A 16,244-nucleotide genomic window follows, 5' to 3' on the forward strand; every position below is an offset into this window, starting at 1 on the left:
GATTATAGGATAAAAACCTACAGACATATACTGCCCCATATGCTGTTATGATGCTGATCTCTGAAGTGCTCAGATTATGTTGTTTCTACTCAAGAAAGATGTCTTGGTTTTGCATTACATAAGTCAACTGCAGGCAATCTTTTATATACTGCTATATATACTGAAAAAAAAATCAGGTGGGCCATCTTAGTTTTATTATTCATACAGCTTGTTTTAATTAAAAACAACAAAAAGACACTGCTTAACGTTTTGGAAGGAGTAGTTTCATTGCTGCTGCTGATGCACCTCTTAATTAGGCTGAAGTAAAGACTACACTAATAATTAAGTGGTTCCTTTTTGAACTTTAATTGCTATGGATTTCAGAAGGTATTTTTAAAAAGTTCAGCAATAGGTAAGGTTCCAACTTTATTGAAAATTCAGATAGGTAAGCAAGTGCTTAAAAGAATAAAATCCTTTATTGTAGTCAGTGAAGAAATAAGTATGAGTAGTCTGTTAATTCATATTCATTAACATATGAAGATGTTAATTTTAGTCTTCTAGAATTTTTGCTCTCTTGCTTTCTTCCTCTGACTTTGAGGTTCAGAGCAAAAGACAATTACACAGAAACAGATGATTGTGATTTGAGACAAACTGTCTAATTCCCTTCAATAAGGAAGGAGAGAACAGAAAGGAGAATATTGGAAAACTAGGGGGGAAATACCCAAGAATAGAAATTAGAGATTTAAGAGATTTGTGAAAGCAGGGTTTGTAGAGAAACTGATAATGGTCTGAGCTTCAGTATTTGCTTTGAAAGTACAGTAAGCTTAAACCAAAGTTTCCAGTTAAGTATGCTTAACATCCTTTCTCTCTAATGCTGAAATATGTATTTTCATAATTATATCTTCTGTTTCTTCTAAAAGTACAGTAGGACTATTTCTGTGTGATAGTTATTTTTCTGTTCTTCTGCAATGGCTATTTTTATTGGAAAGTACGATAAATTTGTAATTAGACCTGGGAGATAAAATGAACCTTTAAAGCAAAACTTTTTTTTTTTTTTTTTAATATCCTGCTATTAGAAATCCAGATGGTCAGATAGAGCTGTAATGTAAAGGGGCGGATGCCAGTCTATATGAATGTTTTAGGCATCCAACTGTTTTGGTGTAAGTGTTTCTACTTGAGATATTAATTCAGAAAATTACTGAAGTATATGCATAAACATTCAGCATATTCATTTTCCAATGAAAAGAAATCTCAATTAAGTGCTTAAGATTGCCTGGTTTGAATATTATTTTTAGTGTAAGCAGACACTTAAATGCATGAGCACTTCCTAAATCAACACTGAAATGTTTTATTGCTCTAAAAATAGCCAAATGTTCTAAGTATTTTGTGTTCCCACAGCTGATCAGATAATTTAATCTACTTAAATAATATGAGTTCTGAGGTTTCATGCTAATACTTGAAACACTTAGAATGTTTACAGAGTGCAAGTAATCCATATCTTAGAATTCCCAGCTCAAAATCAATGCAAGTCACAAAATGTGAATGGAAATTATTCAGTTCAATGTAATTAAAAGTATGCTCTTGGGAGAATTTCACATAGTGTGAAGTTAGAGAAGCTGGGTGAATTCTCTCTTTTATATGAATTCATGTTCTGTGTAAATGTTCATTTAATACAAACCATTTAATGATTTTAAAAAAGTCTGTGACGTTACTAAACCATCATAATGTATATTTAACATTGGTTACGAACATAACTATTGTTTTTCTCTCTGTAATAGAGTTTTCTTGGCTTTCTTTTAATCTTTTCCAGAAGGCCAACATGTTTTTTATGAAAGCATAAGTGGAATCATGAACATCTTTTTTTATTCTAGTTGCTTAGATGCTCAAACCTTAAGTTTCCATACTTAATCTACAAGTTTAACAGTTGCATGTATGTTTGTGTGTGTGGCTGAGGTACAGCTGCCATCTGGATAAGGCAAAAACCCAGCGGTATGGCTGAAACCACAATGTATTTTGCAGTACGCATGCACACACTGAATTAGGTGATGATGGCTGGAAAGACTTGTTTGTTTAACCTCTTTCTGTCAGAGTGCACCTGTTTTTGTAGTTATTCAGTCTGTCTCTCTCCTCCTTATCCCTGTCTTCCTTCTCCCCATTTTTTCCTCTGATAATTTTCCCTTAATATTTCATTTATTTGGTTACAAGGCTTTGTTACTACATAGTCCATCATTATTTTTTTTTTTTTTTGACTTAACATTCCTCCTTTTTCCCTTTGTAATATTTTATTCCAGAACATAGGGAATGAGCAAGCTATTTTGGTGAAGCACACAAATTTGTTTTGTTGATGTGTTTAAGGTGAAAAACATTTCATAAAATGCTTTTGCATTTTAACAAATAAAATGTTCATGAGCTTAAAGAAATAGTCACTAAAATTTTAAGACATGATGCATTATTTTGCTTAATAAAAGTTCCTCATATGCAGAAGAGTGCAATATATAAAACGTTTCTATAAATACATCAACACAAAAAGGAGGACTAAGGAGAATCTCCATCCTTTACTGGATGCGGGGGGAAACTTAGTTACAAGAGATGAGGAAAAGGCGGAGGTGCTCAATGCCTTCTTTGCCTCAGTCTTTAGCGGCAATACCGGATGTTCTCTGGATACCCAGTACCCTGAGCTGGTGGAAGGGGATGGGGAGCAGGATGTGGCCCTCATTATCCATGAAGAACTGGTTGGTGACCTACTACGGCACTTAGATGTGCACAAGTCGATGGGGCCAGATGGGATCCACCCAAGGGTACTGAGGGAACTGGCAGAGGAGCTGGCCAAGCCGCTGTCCATCATTTATCAACAGTCCTGGCTATCGGGGGAGGTCCCAATCGACTGGCGGCTAGCAAACGTGACGCCCATCTACAAGAAGGGCCGGAGGGCAGACCCAGGAAACTACAGGCCTGTCAGTTTGACCTCAGTGCCAGGAAAGCTCATGGAGCAGATCCTCCTGAGAGTCATCATGCAGCACTTGAAGGGGAAGCAGGCGATCAGGCCCAGTCAGCATGGCTTTATGAAAGGCAGGTCATGCCTGACGAACCTGATCTCCTTCTATGACAGAGTGACGCGCTGGGTGGATGAGGGAAAGGCTGTGGATGTGGTCTACCTTGACTTCAGCAAGGCTTTTGACACCGTCTCCCACAGCATTCTCCTCAAGAAACTGGCTGCTCTTGGCTTGGACTGGCGCACGCTTCGTTGGGTTAGAAACTGGCTGGATAGCCGGGCCCAAAGAGTCGTGGTGAATGGATCCAAGTCCAGTTGGAGGCCAGTCACTAGTGGAGTCCCCCAGGGCTCGGTGCTGGGGCCGGTCCTCTTTAATATCTTCATCGATGATCTGGACGAGGGCATCGAGTGCACCCTCAGTAAGTTCGCAGATGACACCAAGTTAGGTGCGTGTGTCGATCTGCTTGAGGGTAGGAAAGCTCTGCAGGAGGATCTGGATAGGCTGCACCGATGGGCTGAGGTCAACTGCATGAAGTTTAACAAGGCCAAGTGCCGGGTCCTGCACCTGGGGCGCAATAACCCCAAGCAGAGCTACAGGCTGGGAGAGGAATGGTTGGAAAGCTGCCAGGCAGAGAAGGACCTGGGAGTGATGGTGGACAGTCGGCTGAATATGAGCCAGCAGTGTGCTCAGGTGGCCAAGAAGGCCAACGGCATCCTGGCTTGTATTAGGAACAGCGTGACCAGCAGGGCTAGGGAGGTGATCGTCCCCCTGTACTCAGCTCTGGTGAGGCCGCACCTCGAGTACTGTGTTCAGTTTTGGGCCCCTCGCTACAAGAAGGACATCGAGGTGCTTGAGCGGGTGCAGAGAAGGGCGACGAAGCTGGTGAGGGGCCTGGAGAACAAGTCCTACGAGGAGCGGCTGAGGGAGCTGGGCTTGTTCAGCCTGGAGAAGAGGAGGCTCAGGGGTGACCTTATCGCTCTTTTTAGGTACCTCAAGGGAGGCTGTAGTGAGGTGGGGGTTGGCCTGTTCTCCCACGTGCCTGGTGACAGGACGAGGGGGAATGGGCTTAAGTTGAGCCAGGGGAGTTTTAGGTTAGATGTTAGGAAGAACTTCTTTACAGAAAGGGTTGTGAGGCATTGGAACAGGCTGCCCAGGGAAGTGGTGGAGTCACCATCCCTGGAAGTCTTCAAAAGACGCTTAGATGTAGAGCTTAGGGATATGGTTTAGTGGAGGGCTGTTAGTGTTAGGTCAGAGGTTGGACTCGATGACCTTGAGGTCTCTTCCAACCTAGAAATTCTGTGATTCTGTGATATGTACAAGTTTTGAATCCTATCACATAACATATTTCTTGAATGTTAGTATTCATAGTTATCTGTGGATCTCTCACTCCATTGATCTGTCTTAGAACCTTCCCCAGTGCAATTGTAATGGACGTGAGTCTTTGAAATACCAATAAGAAGGATGATGATAATCATCCCAACAGTTTCTTAAAATGTTTTTGGAAATCTTGTAATTTGGCAGTAAAGTATGTGTATACAAATCTGTGTGTACTGGCCAATATTTACCTAATTATATCCTTATTTTCCTAGGTGTTAACTAAAGTCCAAAATTACCTCAGGGCTTATTGCAAGGGAAATGTAAGTCATTTGGCCATGAAACAGCAACGTGGAACTGTGTTAACTGCACATTGTTTTGACTTTTCCCAAATATTTAATATAATTTCTTATGGTTCTCCTAACATTTATGAAGTTGGGCATCAGAATTTTATTTTGATGGCTTAACGATGATTTCAGGTTTGATGTTGCACTTTTTTTCTTGTGTTCTAATATGAATTTCTAGATCTTTCAAAGTTAATGTTCTTTCTATGTAAAGGTTATCAAGCACATGAAGTGAACAGAAGTTTTCCTTGAACATTTTCATTATTATTGTTATCACTATTATTGTAGCATTGTTTGATTAAAAAAATGCAAATCTGACACTGTGCTGATGGCCATATGGAGCTGTATGTAGGATTCTTCAGAGAAAGGTAACAGTCTAGTTACCTTTAATCTGGTCTAGTCTTACATATATCTATGTAAGCATGTATAATATTTTCAGAGGCTGCTCATCTGCACTTTTGGGGGCTGAGTTCTTTCAACAAGATTGTAGTGTATCTTCAGAGAATATACGTGATATAAGATGAAATTTAATTTTGCCATTTTGAATATTACAAATTTTGTTTTACATTTTCTGGAAATTGTGGTGTTGGGTTATGATGAATGTTCTTGGAACTCTTGTTTGTAATTGTGTATTAAACTTTAATAGCAAACTCTAAATCACTAAATTTAAAAAATGAAGCAGTTTATTATAAGTCTGGTTCCATAGATTTTATTTTTATTTTATTTTATTATTTTATTTTATAATTTTATTTTATTTTTGTGATTCTAACCAACCATCTGTGTCATGACAGTGTATTTTGTTGGAATGAATGGGGCTTGTAAGGGTCCAAAATGGTAAGGTTACCTAGGTTTCAATTTGTTATTTCTTAAATTTTCATTTTTGTACTTTCTTGTACAGTGGGTATTATAAGAGGAACTTAATTTCAATGCTGTACTTTAACTGATGTACTATAAATAAATAATTATGTACTTTGGGTGAAGGGGCACCTTCAGCCTTTAAGTATCAAAAATAGTGTAACTATATTGGAGAATTTATGTTTAATTATCATAATAAATTACCTGTGAAATGAATGGACACTGTATTTGCTATCACCTTAAATTAAACTGCCATCAACGTCTCTCAGACTGTCATGAAAACCAATTATTCCTGTCACAAGCTGACAGGTGTGATGGAGGAGACTTTCACAATAACTGGTGAGGGAAGTACACAACGAACATGGGTAAATAAGTAAATATTAGAACATTTTGTTTCCAGATCAAACATCCCAAATAAATACTCTTCTTTTGGAGGAGAACAAATTCATTTCATTAAGAATATCTTTTGTCAGTTGAGGTACAACTATGCAGACTTACCTTGTCTTATTTTGCTTTCTGGAGAAAGTTTCCTTTTCTGCTATTATAAATACATGTAAGAAAAAAAAAAAGCACATACGTATTGAAGTGTCTTGAAGTCCATACGGCCCTGAAACTTGCTTCTTTGCAAGGGTCTTTAAAATTACAAAGATTATATTAAAAGGATATTAGTGATGCAGAGACAGCTTCAAGAATTGTCAGCCTTTGTCATTGCCTAAATAAGGTTTTAGTTTTACCTCTTTCTAATTGCAGTCATTAACGTCTTGTCTACAGTTTCTAAGATGTCTGAATTACCAACTTTAGAGGGTGGTCATACTTCAGCATGTAAGATAGCTTGATTTGCACTTCATTTCTCCTTGGAATAAGCAACTTTTAAAGAAAAAAAGAAGAGAGATTCAGTCAGTTTAAACCAAATATAAACGAATGGAGTTTAAATCCAGAATTCATACTTATTATTCCCGAGGCATCACTTAGACAGCTTTTGTATTACTGAAACCCCAAATATGTTTAGAATCAGGGAGTCTGTAGAGACTCTGAATGGACAAGTGACTTCTGACTTGGGTGTTACTAATTCCCTTCCCTACCTCATTCAGTGTGAAACTTCTAATAATGTTTGTAATTCTGTTCTAATTTCTACTGGATTAGGGTTGCCATAAAGACTGTTTTTACACACTGAACTTGTTAATAAGTGAATGTACATCTTGGATATGAAATTCCTTAAGTAACTTGTGCTGTAACACAAAACTTGTGCCTGTGGAAATAAGCAGATTTTTTTTTTTTTGAAGTAGTTTCCTCCTTTCGTTAATGACCTTAGTGCTGTATTTTGTGTCAAGGCTTGCGTAGTTATACAGCTTCATGTGCAGAGGTCAATTTGTTTCCGTGTAAGCACGTTGTCTTTACTCAGGTGATTTTGAACTGGAATGCACTTGTTATCCTTCATCATAAGTTCAACCACCAGGTGGCCTTCAACGAGCAGAATTCGGCCTTTCCTTGGGTGGCAGTTACATCATTGCTGTGGGCCACCTGCGGGGTGAGTATGGATGGAGGGAAGAAGAGTAGGCTTGCTTCTGCTCACCAACGCTTATTCTAAGGTTTCTTGACTATTGTTACTGCTTTCATTACTGCGGAGCTGTTGATTGCTGCTTTTACTGTTGTTACTGTTTGTTTTTTTGCAAGCTTATTCTTTAAATCAGAAACTATGCCACCTTTTGTGAAGAATACATACTTTTTTTTTTTTTTAATTAAAAAAAAATCAAGACATGATCTATGAAACTCAGATATATATTGTGTTGTGGCCATTTCTAGAATTTGGATTTGCTGAGACTAGTTTATTTTAAAATAAACCTCTATTATTAAAATTTAAGAAAATCAAGTATTTCCTAAAATAAAATAAGTTATATAAAACAATGTATCAGTTATTCCAGTGCTAACAGTTACATTCTAGCTAACAGCTAAAAGGGCAAAAAAGGGAAAATAGGATATCCATTTAAGTTAATAAAGATCTCCTGTCATGAGATACTTGAGCATTCTCAAATGTCCTACTGCTATTATGTTATACCAGCTACTTGCCTGATAGTAGGTCATATAGCACATATGGTGACAAAACCTTAAATAACAAAATGTTTTTTCATTTACATTATAGGAATAAGACATTTGGAAGGCAGTTAATGAAACAAACAAACAAAGATCACTACCACCACCAAAACCCACTGCCTATTTCTGTCCCATTCAGGGAGGGCTTCTAAGTAAAACTATGATATGTAAGAGTATCAGCATGATTTTGTAGAATGCTTAGAAAGCAAGAACAAAAATCCTCCCTCCGCTCTCCCCCCCCCCCCCCCAATAAATATATATATATATGTAAATAATACTAAAAATATATATCTTTAGATTTAAAGATGATCAGGTGTGTAGCAACACTTTCTGGTGACACCTGCAGTCATTGCCAAGTGACTGTGTTCTTTTCTTACCCTCTCTTTTTTTCTTCAAAGGAAGCAAAAGAACACTTGTGTAGGCACAGTAATGAACTTCCCATTTCTCAACTATTCTATGGAAATAGTGTGAAAGTCAATCCAGAGCTCATTTTCAGACAAGGCCATCATTGATGTTTCCACCTCAGTTAAATCATTATAGCCTGATAAGTAGGTTTCTCATGTTTTCTTTTTTTATTCCCTCTTCGGTAGTATGTTTTCTGTTCCATGAGAAAAGTTTTTTCTCTTTACTCCATAAAATAAAAGCACTAAGCTTAAAACCCAATGAACCAAAAAACAATATCTCATTTTTGTTTTTATATTTGTTTGGAGAAGAAACCAAATTAGTATTCTGTACAGCCTTTTTAAAATAAAAATCTTTACTGAAGAGGGTGATGTCAGAAATGTTTCTTAGCAATTCTTAGAAATGTACCATTACTGCTATTGTATGAGAGGAGTAGCACAGGATCAGTGCCAATTAACTGAAATGCAAGTAGGCAGATGTAGTACAACTCTTTTTCCTGACTTTGTTGAAGAGCACAACTTGACCTTAAAATCATTACTGCATCAAATTAATGTCATTATATTACCTCCAGGAGATTTTCTAAATATCAGCGTTTTACTGAAATGCCAAAACAATTTGCTTTGATTAGAAATCTGGTTCCTCTCATAGTAACAAACTTGTATTGCTTTCATGTATTTGAGATTTGAACTCTAGAGTAGAAATCAATGTTTTTAGACTTACTAATTTAATAAAGCTTCAGGCTTCATTCATGAAAATATAGCTGCTTTAGAAGATATGAATTTAGTAGATTTAGTCTTCACCTGCTATGACTTTTTGAGTCTGCAATGCCCACTTTCCTTCCTTTCATGCTGTATCCAACAATTTATAGCACTCCGGATTCTGTGTGATTCTTAATTTTCAGAAGTATTTTCTCCTTACATTAGGTTTGAATGTAAAAATTTTCGCAATAAATGGAATTCTAAGATATATATGCAAGGGCAGAATCTGTGCTCCTGACTAGGTTGCATATGTGGTTGGCTATAGGATTAAATATAAAAGCAAAATACAACTGTTGGATGGTATGGCTGAACATTAGGCAATGATAATTGCAGCAGTTAACGCTAGGACATGCTTCCAAGTACTAACTTAGAGAAATGCACATTCCTGTATTAAATGCTTCTTAAGTTGATAGTTCAATTTATAAAGTCTTTTTGTTTACTTTTTAATCCTCAGTGTCAGCTGGAAAGCTCAATGTTTTTCTCAAGTAGCCAATTTTAGGGAGTTGTTTTCTTTTTAGCATTTAGTAGGTAAAAGTGAAATCAAATATTTTTACAAGAAAATGTATTTTGTAATCTCATTGTGTGTATTGAGATTATGTATGCTATGTATGTGTTTATATACACGTAAGAGGATGAGTTATGATGCTGAGTAGAAACGAGATTCTCTGATAAATGCTTCAGTTCCTTAAAGTTCCTTTGACTTTGTGTGCTACAAAAGAGGATACCCCACTCATTAAATGCAAGGAATGACCTACATCATGTCTTCTCCTTATTGTAGTTACAAAACCGGCTGACTTACCAGAAACTTTCAGGAGCCTGCTGTTGAAACCACTTTGGCAATAATTTTTGGAACTTGACAGTATGTGTAAAAGTGATGTGCTGTTGAGTCACTCGTTTATAAAAAAGCATGAGTTGTAGAGCTGATTAGGAAACAGAGGAAAGCAGTCACATTGGCAATAGGAGATGGAACATCAGCATGATCAAAGTAAGGATAATTTTGGAAATAAAAATACTGTTTTATTAATGAATTTGTATTTATAGCAACACTTTTACTTAGAAAAATGCTACTATACCTTCTTTATTTGAAGAATTACTCATCCATTTCTGAGGCAGAAGAAAAATCAGACTAGCCTTTATACCACTGTTTGGCACTTGAAAAGAACTGTGATAAAGAAGCAAATTTGTTTGCGTGGGGTGGACTTAAACTGAGTCATACCAAATGTCTGTCTAATCCAGAGTCCTATCTTCAGCAGTGACCAAAAGCAGATGCCTGGGAAAGAGCAAAAGGATAAGGCAACTGTTCAAATTTGCTTGTGCAGCTTTCTCTACTCTATCTGTTTCATGGGAAGATGTTATCTTTGCATTTACTAGCTTCTTTTGTCCTATAACTTTGGTCACCTTTCAGATCTATAGAAAAGTGCATCTTTCACAATGCCCTCCAAATGTTGGTTCCCCACCCACACCCCACACCCCCAAAATGCAAGGTTGCTGTTACAGTTAAAAATGTTTACATCATGATGTACTGATAATAGAACATGACTGAAGGACTTGAACAATTTGGTTGTATTTCAGGGAGGTTGTATATCAGGGAGACTGAAAGCTGTTACTGTCTGTCATTGTTTTCATGGCCTGTCAGTTATGTGTAGAGTACATCCTGTGCAGCAACTGATCATAGGATTAGAATTTCATCATGGGCTTCCTTTTCAAGGAACTAAATACCACATTGAGCTCTATTAACTGCCATCTCGAAAGCTTACCTTTTATCCTGCTCTAAGGAGAGTTTTTGAATAACACATGGTGCATCTTCTGCTGTTAGCTGGAATATTTCTTTCATTGGTTTATTTTGTTCACAGCTGGGTGTTAGATGGAATAAAGATTTTTATTGTTATTTTTTTCCACAATTGTATTGTCAGGTCTGCAGGACCTGACAGAACCCCTACTGTACCATCAGTCATGGAACACAAGAGAGGATATCCTTGTTTCAGTTTCATTTATCTGCATGTGGACATCTCAGTTAATCAGAATTAATGTTTCAAGAAAGTAGAATATTATTGCACTAAATGTTGTTTTGATGTTCTGCTGAATTTCCCCATTTCTTAGTTTAGAGTATTATCAGATACTTACAAGTTCCCTTTTAACATACAATGGCTATGTGTGACTGTACAGTTAATGTAATCCTTTAATTGGTAGGCAGTCATAGAATTGTGTAGTAAGATGACTTCATGATTAATAATGGTTTGAGCAGCTTGTTTACATTATCATCTTGCTGCTACCAGCCTTGTCCTGCAACCTGTCAGTACCCCATATTGCAATTGTATAGTGTTGAAGCAGGAAAAAAAAAAAAAAAGGCAGAACAGGACTCCTCTAAATATTCACAAAATAGATTGTTCTGTAACAGTTCTACTTATTTTAACAGTTTTACTGTTGCCGTCTAAACCCAGCAAAACTTATATTTAGTATTAAGATGCATTTCTTATCTATTTTGGTGTCAACAATGGGGAAGTGGTCTTCTAGAGGCACCAGTGGAAAAGGAAAAAAATGAAGAGGGTATGGAAGGAGAAAAGAGAAACAGTTGATTGTATAAAAATAATCATAATAAAAAATTAGCTTGCATAAGGAGTTTCTTAAGCTACTAGGACTGGAGGGATTGTGTAAGCACTGAAAACAAGTGTTAATATGAAACCATTCCCTCTTTGAACACGTCTGGCTTCCATTTCAAATTTGGTTTAGTCTAGGCTAATGTTTTCTATTGACAGGAATTACACCTATTGTCTGAAATTATCTATTTGGTAGTTTAATAAGCTGACAGCTGTCTTTCAGCATGTCCTGATTTAATGGTAAGTCCCAGGGCTTCTCTTTGTGGCTATAAGGTGTGTGTAGACAAGCAGTGACAAAATTACTGCTCCCAACTAAAGTACATCCACCACAAAAGGTGGCCAGTGAGTAGTCATATAATCATATAAAGTTAAAGAGCTGCCTTGGAGTTATGCACTTTCTTAGTCACAACCTAGATTTCTTATCTTTTTCTCATGCTTGATTGATCAGCCTTTTTCTTCAGGAAACAAGCTGGGGATTTAAGAAGCAGTGAGGAGGGCCAAGAGTGGAGTCCTTGCAAGTTAAACAACATGTTTTAAGTTAATAATATGCTGCTAAGGGAAAGTTTTATGGGAAACTGTATTTGGATCTGTTTAATCCACAAATCCTAAATTTTGTCTACTGAATGATTGAGAATGGTATTGAGAATGATGACTTAAAGAACTATGGCCTCTAATCTTTTTCCACCAACTTTGTTGATAAGCCAAAAGAATCTCAATTTCTGAATTTATTTTATTAGTGACATTATTGGACATTATATGTCCAATAGAAAAAATGTCAGCATTTTAATGTTTATTAGATGTTTTTTTCTTTTATAATTTGTATGAATGATTGAATAGTATCTAAGCAAGCAGGGGCATTGATCTATGTCCTGTAATTTATTTCTTCCATCTCCTGCTTGGAAGCTTTTATTAGACCTTAAAAATGGCCACAGTAGTCAGACCAGTCACCTTGTCTTGTCTGAAGCCTATTTTAAAGTGTCCAAGAGAAAACAGCTATAGAAGACCATAAAACCAGGGCAAACACGTAATGATGCTTTCTTATGTTTCTTTCCTCACTTCCAACAACTGGCGGCTCAAGGGCTTTATGAACAAAATATGGTTCTTCAATATCTGTCAAAGGCTTTGTCTTCCAACATTTACAGTATCCTGTAGCGAGGAGTTTTACAGTTTAAGAATCCGTTCCCTGTTGCGCCTACTGTCTGCTACTTTCATTTAATGCTCCTTAGCTCTTGCCATTGAATTCATCATGATGTTACAGACCATTCCTCCGTACTCATCTCTATTCCAGGTAAAGATTCCTAGTCTACTTATTTAGTGTCTGATAAATGCTGATTAGGATCTCCTCATGTGAGACACTGAAAAGTAGTCAGACGAGAAATAATTAAGTAGCAATTAATTAGCTTTGGTTACTAAAGTGAATTGATCTAGCAGGTAGAAAGAATGAAAAAAGAAGTAAGTTTTCCCTGAATAACTTGAAGCGTGTTTTTTTTCTGCCCACATCTAACTTCTGAAACCAGGTAGAGTAATTGAGGAAGAACTGTGAACATTGTAACTGTACAATGTGTATTCCAAAAGTCACACAGTGCTAACTTTAGAAGAGGAAACCACTCCTAATGATGTTGGCATGGTTCCAGAAAAGAGAGACTCAAGGGTTGTGTGAAAGCATGAATAATTGTGAAAATATGTTAACGTTCTGAGCCTTGGGAAATCCCTTTCTGTCTCTGTAGAAGGGGATGTTTTTCAATAATTGCAGCAATTAAATTTCTAGAATTACATGGTATTGGAAAGCTTTTAGTGAACACTAGAAAAAACAGTATGCTTCAAATGGATATTTTTGCTATTTTGCCTCATCTTAATCAACGTGAGTGTGGGTTTTTCTAGAGTTCTGGGTTGATTCAGATTTGTAGAAGTTTAAAGCCATGTTTGTGTCTACCTTGAGCCTATCTTAATCTGTCAACTTGATAAGTTGTGCATTGTGTGATACTGAAGACATAGCATTTGAAAATGAAAGGGCTTTGATTTGGGGTTAAAGATACAGATATAGACTTCAGTTGTGATCATGCGTAAGATGGAAGTCTATAGAATAAAATTACAGAAAATGTTTAGCATGTAGTCAAACACCCTGTGAAATCTGCTTATTCTTACTCTTTGTGTAACTGTCAGAATTAGATGACCTTTCCATAGCTGTCCTTAGCAAGTTTTACATTTGGGTCTTAGAAAAATGTTAGAGCAGTCTCCATTGTAACATTTTGAACCAGCACTTTGCTCAGTACAAAGTAAAGAATTGGTTACTACTTCTGGGTTTCTCAGTTAGCTGTTTAGTACCAGAACCATTTATGGTTTCTAAAATCTTACCTTCAGCATAGCTTTCCAAGGGGCCATGAACTCAAAACTTTAGTACAGAGGATCAGTTCTTGAGTTCCGTATTTTTCTTCCCTATATACTTCAAAGCTTTATTTACCATATCCCCATGTTTTCTTTCTGTAAAGTCTCAGGTGTGCCTTTGCATCAATATTCTTTTTCTGAAAAAAGTAATATTAGTTCCCTTCTAATTTTTCTTGTATAACTCTAGCACCTTTATAGAGACCTGCTTAACTTTTTTTGATCTTGTCTATTTTGTTCTGTTATTTTAAAATAGGTTTTTATTCACGGTGCTCCATGCTCCTTAGCACTGGAGATTTGGCTTCTCCTTCCTTTCCTCATATATATATATATATATATATATATATAAAATTTAAGTTATAATATATGACATTGGAACCCCTGTATAGATTGCTTCCATGAAAATCCTAGTTTCATTTATTCATCTTGTTTCATTTGCAGATTGTCTTGGAAATCAGTTAGTGGTATCAAATGTATTTTTTTTTGTTTGTATGTTTGTTTTTTTTTTGTTTGTTTTTGTTTTTGTTTTTTTTTGTTTTTTTTTCATTTGTAGTAGCGTATCTGTGTATATTATTATTTTATTTGCAGTGCATATGAAAGAGACTTTTCATATAGTCAAGTCACTTCCCTTTTGTAGATAATTTTTTTGTTTTGTTTTTACTAATTGTAATATATGCAGTATATGTAACTTACTTAAGAATTTTTGGAAGAGAATTGATTTGAGTCAAGTAATATTATTTTTAGGTTTACAGATGCGTTCAAGTTGTGGTCAAAATAATTTATGAAGGTTAAGTGATTTAATCTATTTGAATTTTGATTGTATGATTTTCTTTCTGGCCATTATTAAAACATTGGCAGAAACTCTATTCTTTTAGGAATCCATCAAGCCCCATGAATGAGATCAGAAGGGTTTGCTGAGGATGTAGTGGCATCATTGGATGCATGTATTTGAAGCCATCCTGTATTTATTAAGACATACAAATATTTTAATAAAGCTGGATGATGGCTGAATTCATTTCACAGTATTTTTTAGCAGCTGGACACTTTCTACAAGAGGAAGAACTTTTCTAGCATTAGTTGGAATTCATAAGCAACAACTCATGATGATTTCAGATATTTGTTTATGCCAACAAAGACATCTGGAACCAGCTGTTATTAATCTGAAATAGTTGGAAGTGACAAAAGAAGTATCTTAGAAAAATACCTATAATTGTTCAAATATAAAACTAGTCTTTATAATAGTGCAAGGTTGGAATTCACTTTATTTTCCTCATTTATATTCAGACATTAACATTCTTACTTAAAAAAAAAAAAATAATAAAAATAAAAGCCCTCTAGAACTTCAAGTAGGTAAAACAACTTAATTAAAAGAACTCATACCTGAAAATCTTTATAGTCAGGTTTGTGGTTGAACAAGGGTAGAAGGTAGACAAAGAAGAAACATCAATTAAATTCAGTTAACAATCCAAACTGTACAATTATTAAGTTTAAATTATTATATTTTGTCAGATTTTAAACTTTACCTGATTATTTTTTTCAGCAGTGTAGAAAAATATCAAAGCTTTCATAGTAAATAGGTTAATATAAAAATGTCACTTTAATGTGATCTACAGATGTTATTTTTCTACTAATAATTTTAACAGGAAATGCTCATAATTCTCTGAGCTAGATAAAAGTTTTGCTAGTCATTCTCTTGACTTCTGTTGTTTCAATAATTCTTGTTACAACATTTGATTTTTTAGCATATACTTAAATCCAACATTAAATTAAGGCATACCCGATCATTTATAGGATAAGATTTCCTTTTTGTTATTACACGTCCCACAAAGGAATAGGTGAAACTTGGCATAATTAATGAAATTTTATTTCTTCTGTGGAAAATACATCTTTTAAGCATCATCATTTACCCTTTTATATGTGCAAACTATGAAATGTAATTTTAAAATTGTATTCTGGGGTTAATGCTTTTTTTTTTTTGTACAAGAAGTACATTAAAAATACAGGTGTTGCTGGACTTTAAGCTTTTTGACATGCTTTCGAGAAACAAATCAAGTCTTGATGTTTTCTCTCTATTTTAAGGGAATGTTTCTATAATCACTGGCATTTTGGTATTTTTGTTTGGGAGTTCAATAGAAATATTCCCCTTTCGTTCAACAATTTTCTCTGCTTTCATTTCATTTCATTCCATTTCCATTTTATTACAGGGCTAAGGTTTTTATATTAGTTTTTAATTTACCAAAGCCATATAAATGTAGGGAGGTTCTGAAGTCAGCTTTAGCATTTTAGAATTTTTAATTGCTAAAATTTCACATCCGAATAAAAGTGTGTCTCCTGCCAGGTGTGGAGGCTCAAAGGGCTGGAAGGAAACAGCCCGTTATCAGAAACGTGTATCAGGTGCACTTAAGTTCAATAAGATCTGCTTATACTTTTTCACATCAAGAAGGCTATGGGAAACTTACAACATCTGGAAGGGATATGCACATCAGTAGGTCACTTTTTTCATCAGGGTTATTGAGAACCATACTTAAA

The 16,244-nt window shown here is 35.7% G+C and overlaps 1 long non-coding RNA gene across 1 annotated transcript in view; it reads left to right on the forward strand.

Moving 5' to 3' along the window:
- Window positions 1-246: 246 nt before the first annotated feature.
- LOC311443053 overlaps window positions 247-16,244 on the forward strand; it is a 40,739-nt gene continuing 24,741 nt past the window's right edge. Inside the window, exon 1 of the long non-coding RNA XR_014697049.1 lies at window positions 247-391. This is a non-coding gene — a long non-coding RNA (uncharacterized lncRNA). The remainder of the gene's footprint in view (window positions 392-16,244) is intronic.

The sequence above is a fragment of the Aythya ferina genome (assembly GCF_964211825.1).
Source record: "Aythya ferina genome assembly, chromosome: 11".
Taxonomy (NCBI): Eukaryota; Metazoa; Chordata; class Aves; order Anseriformes; family Anatidae; genus Aythya; species Aythya ferina.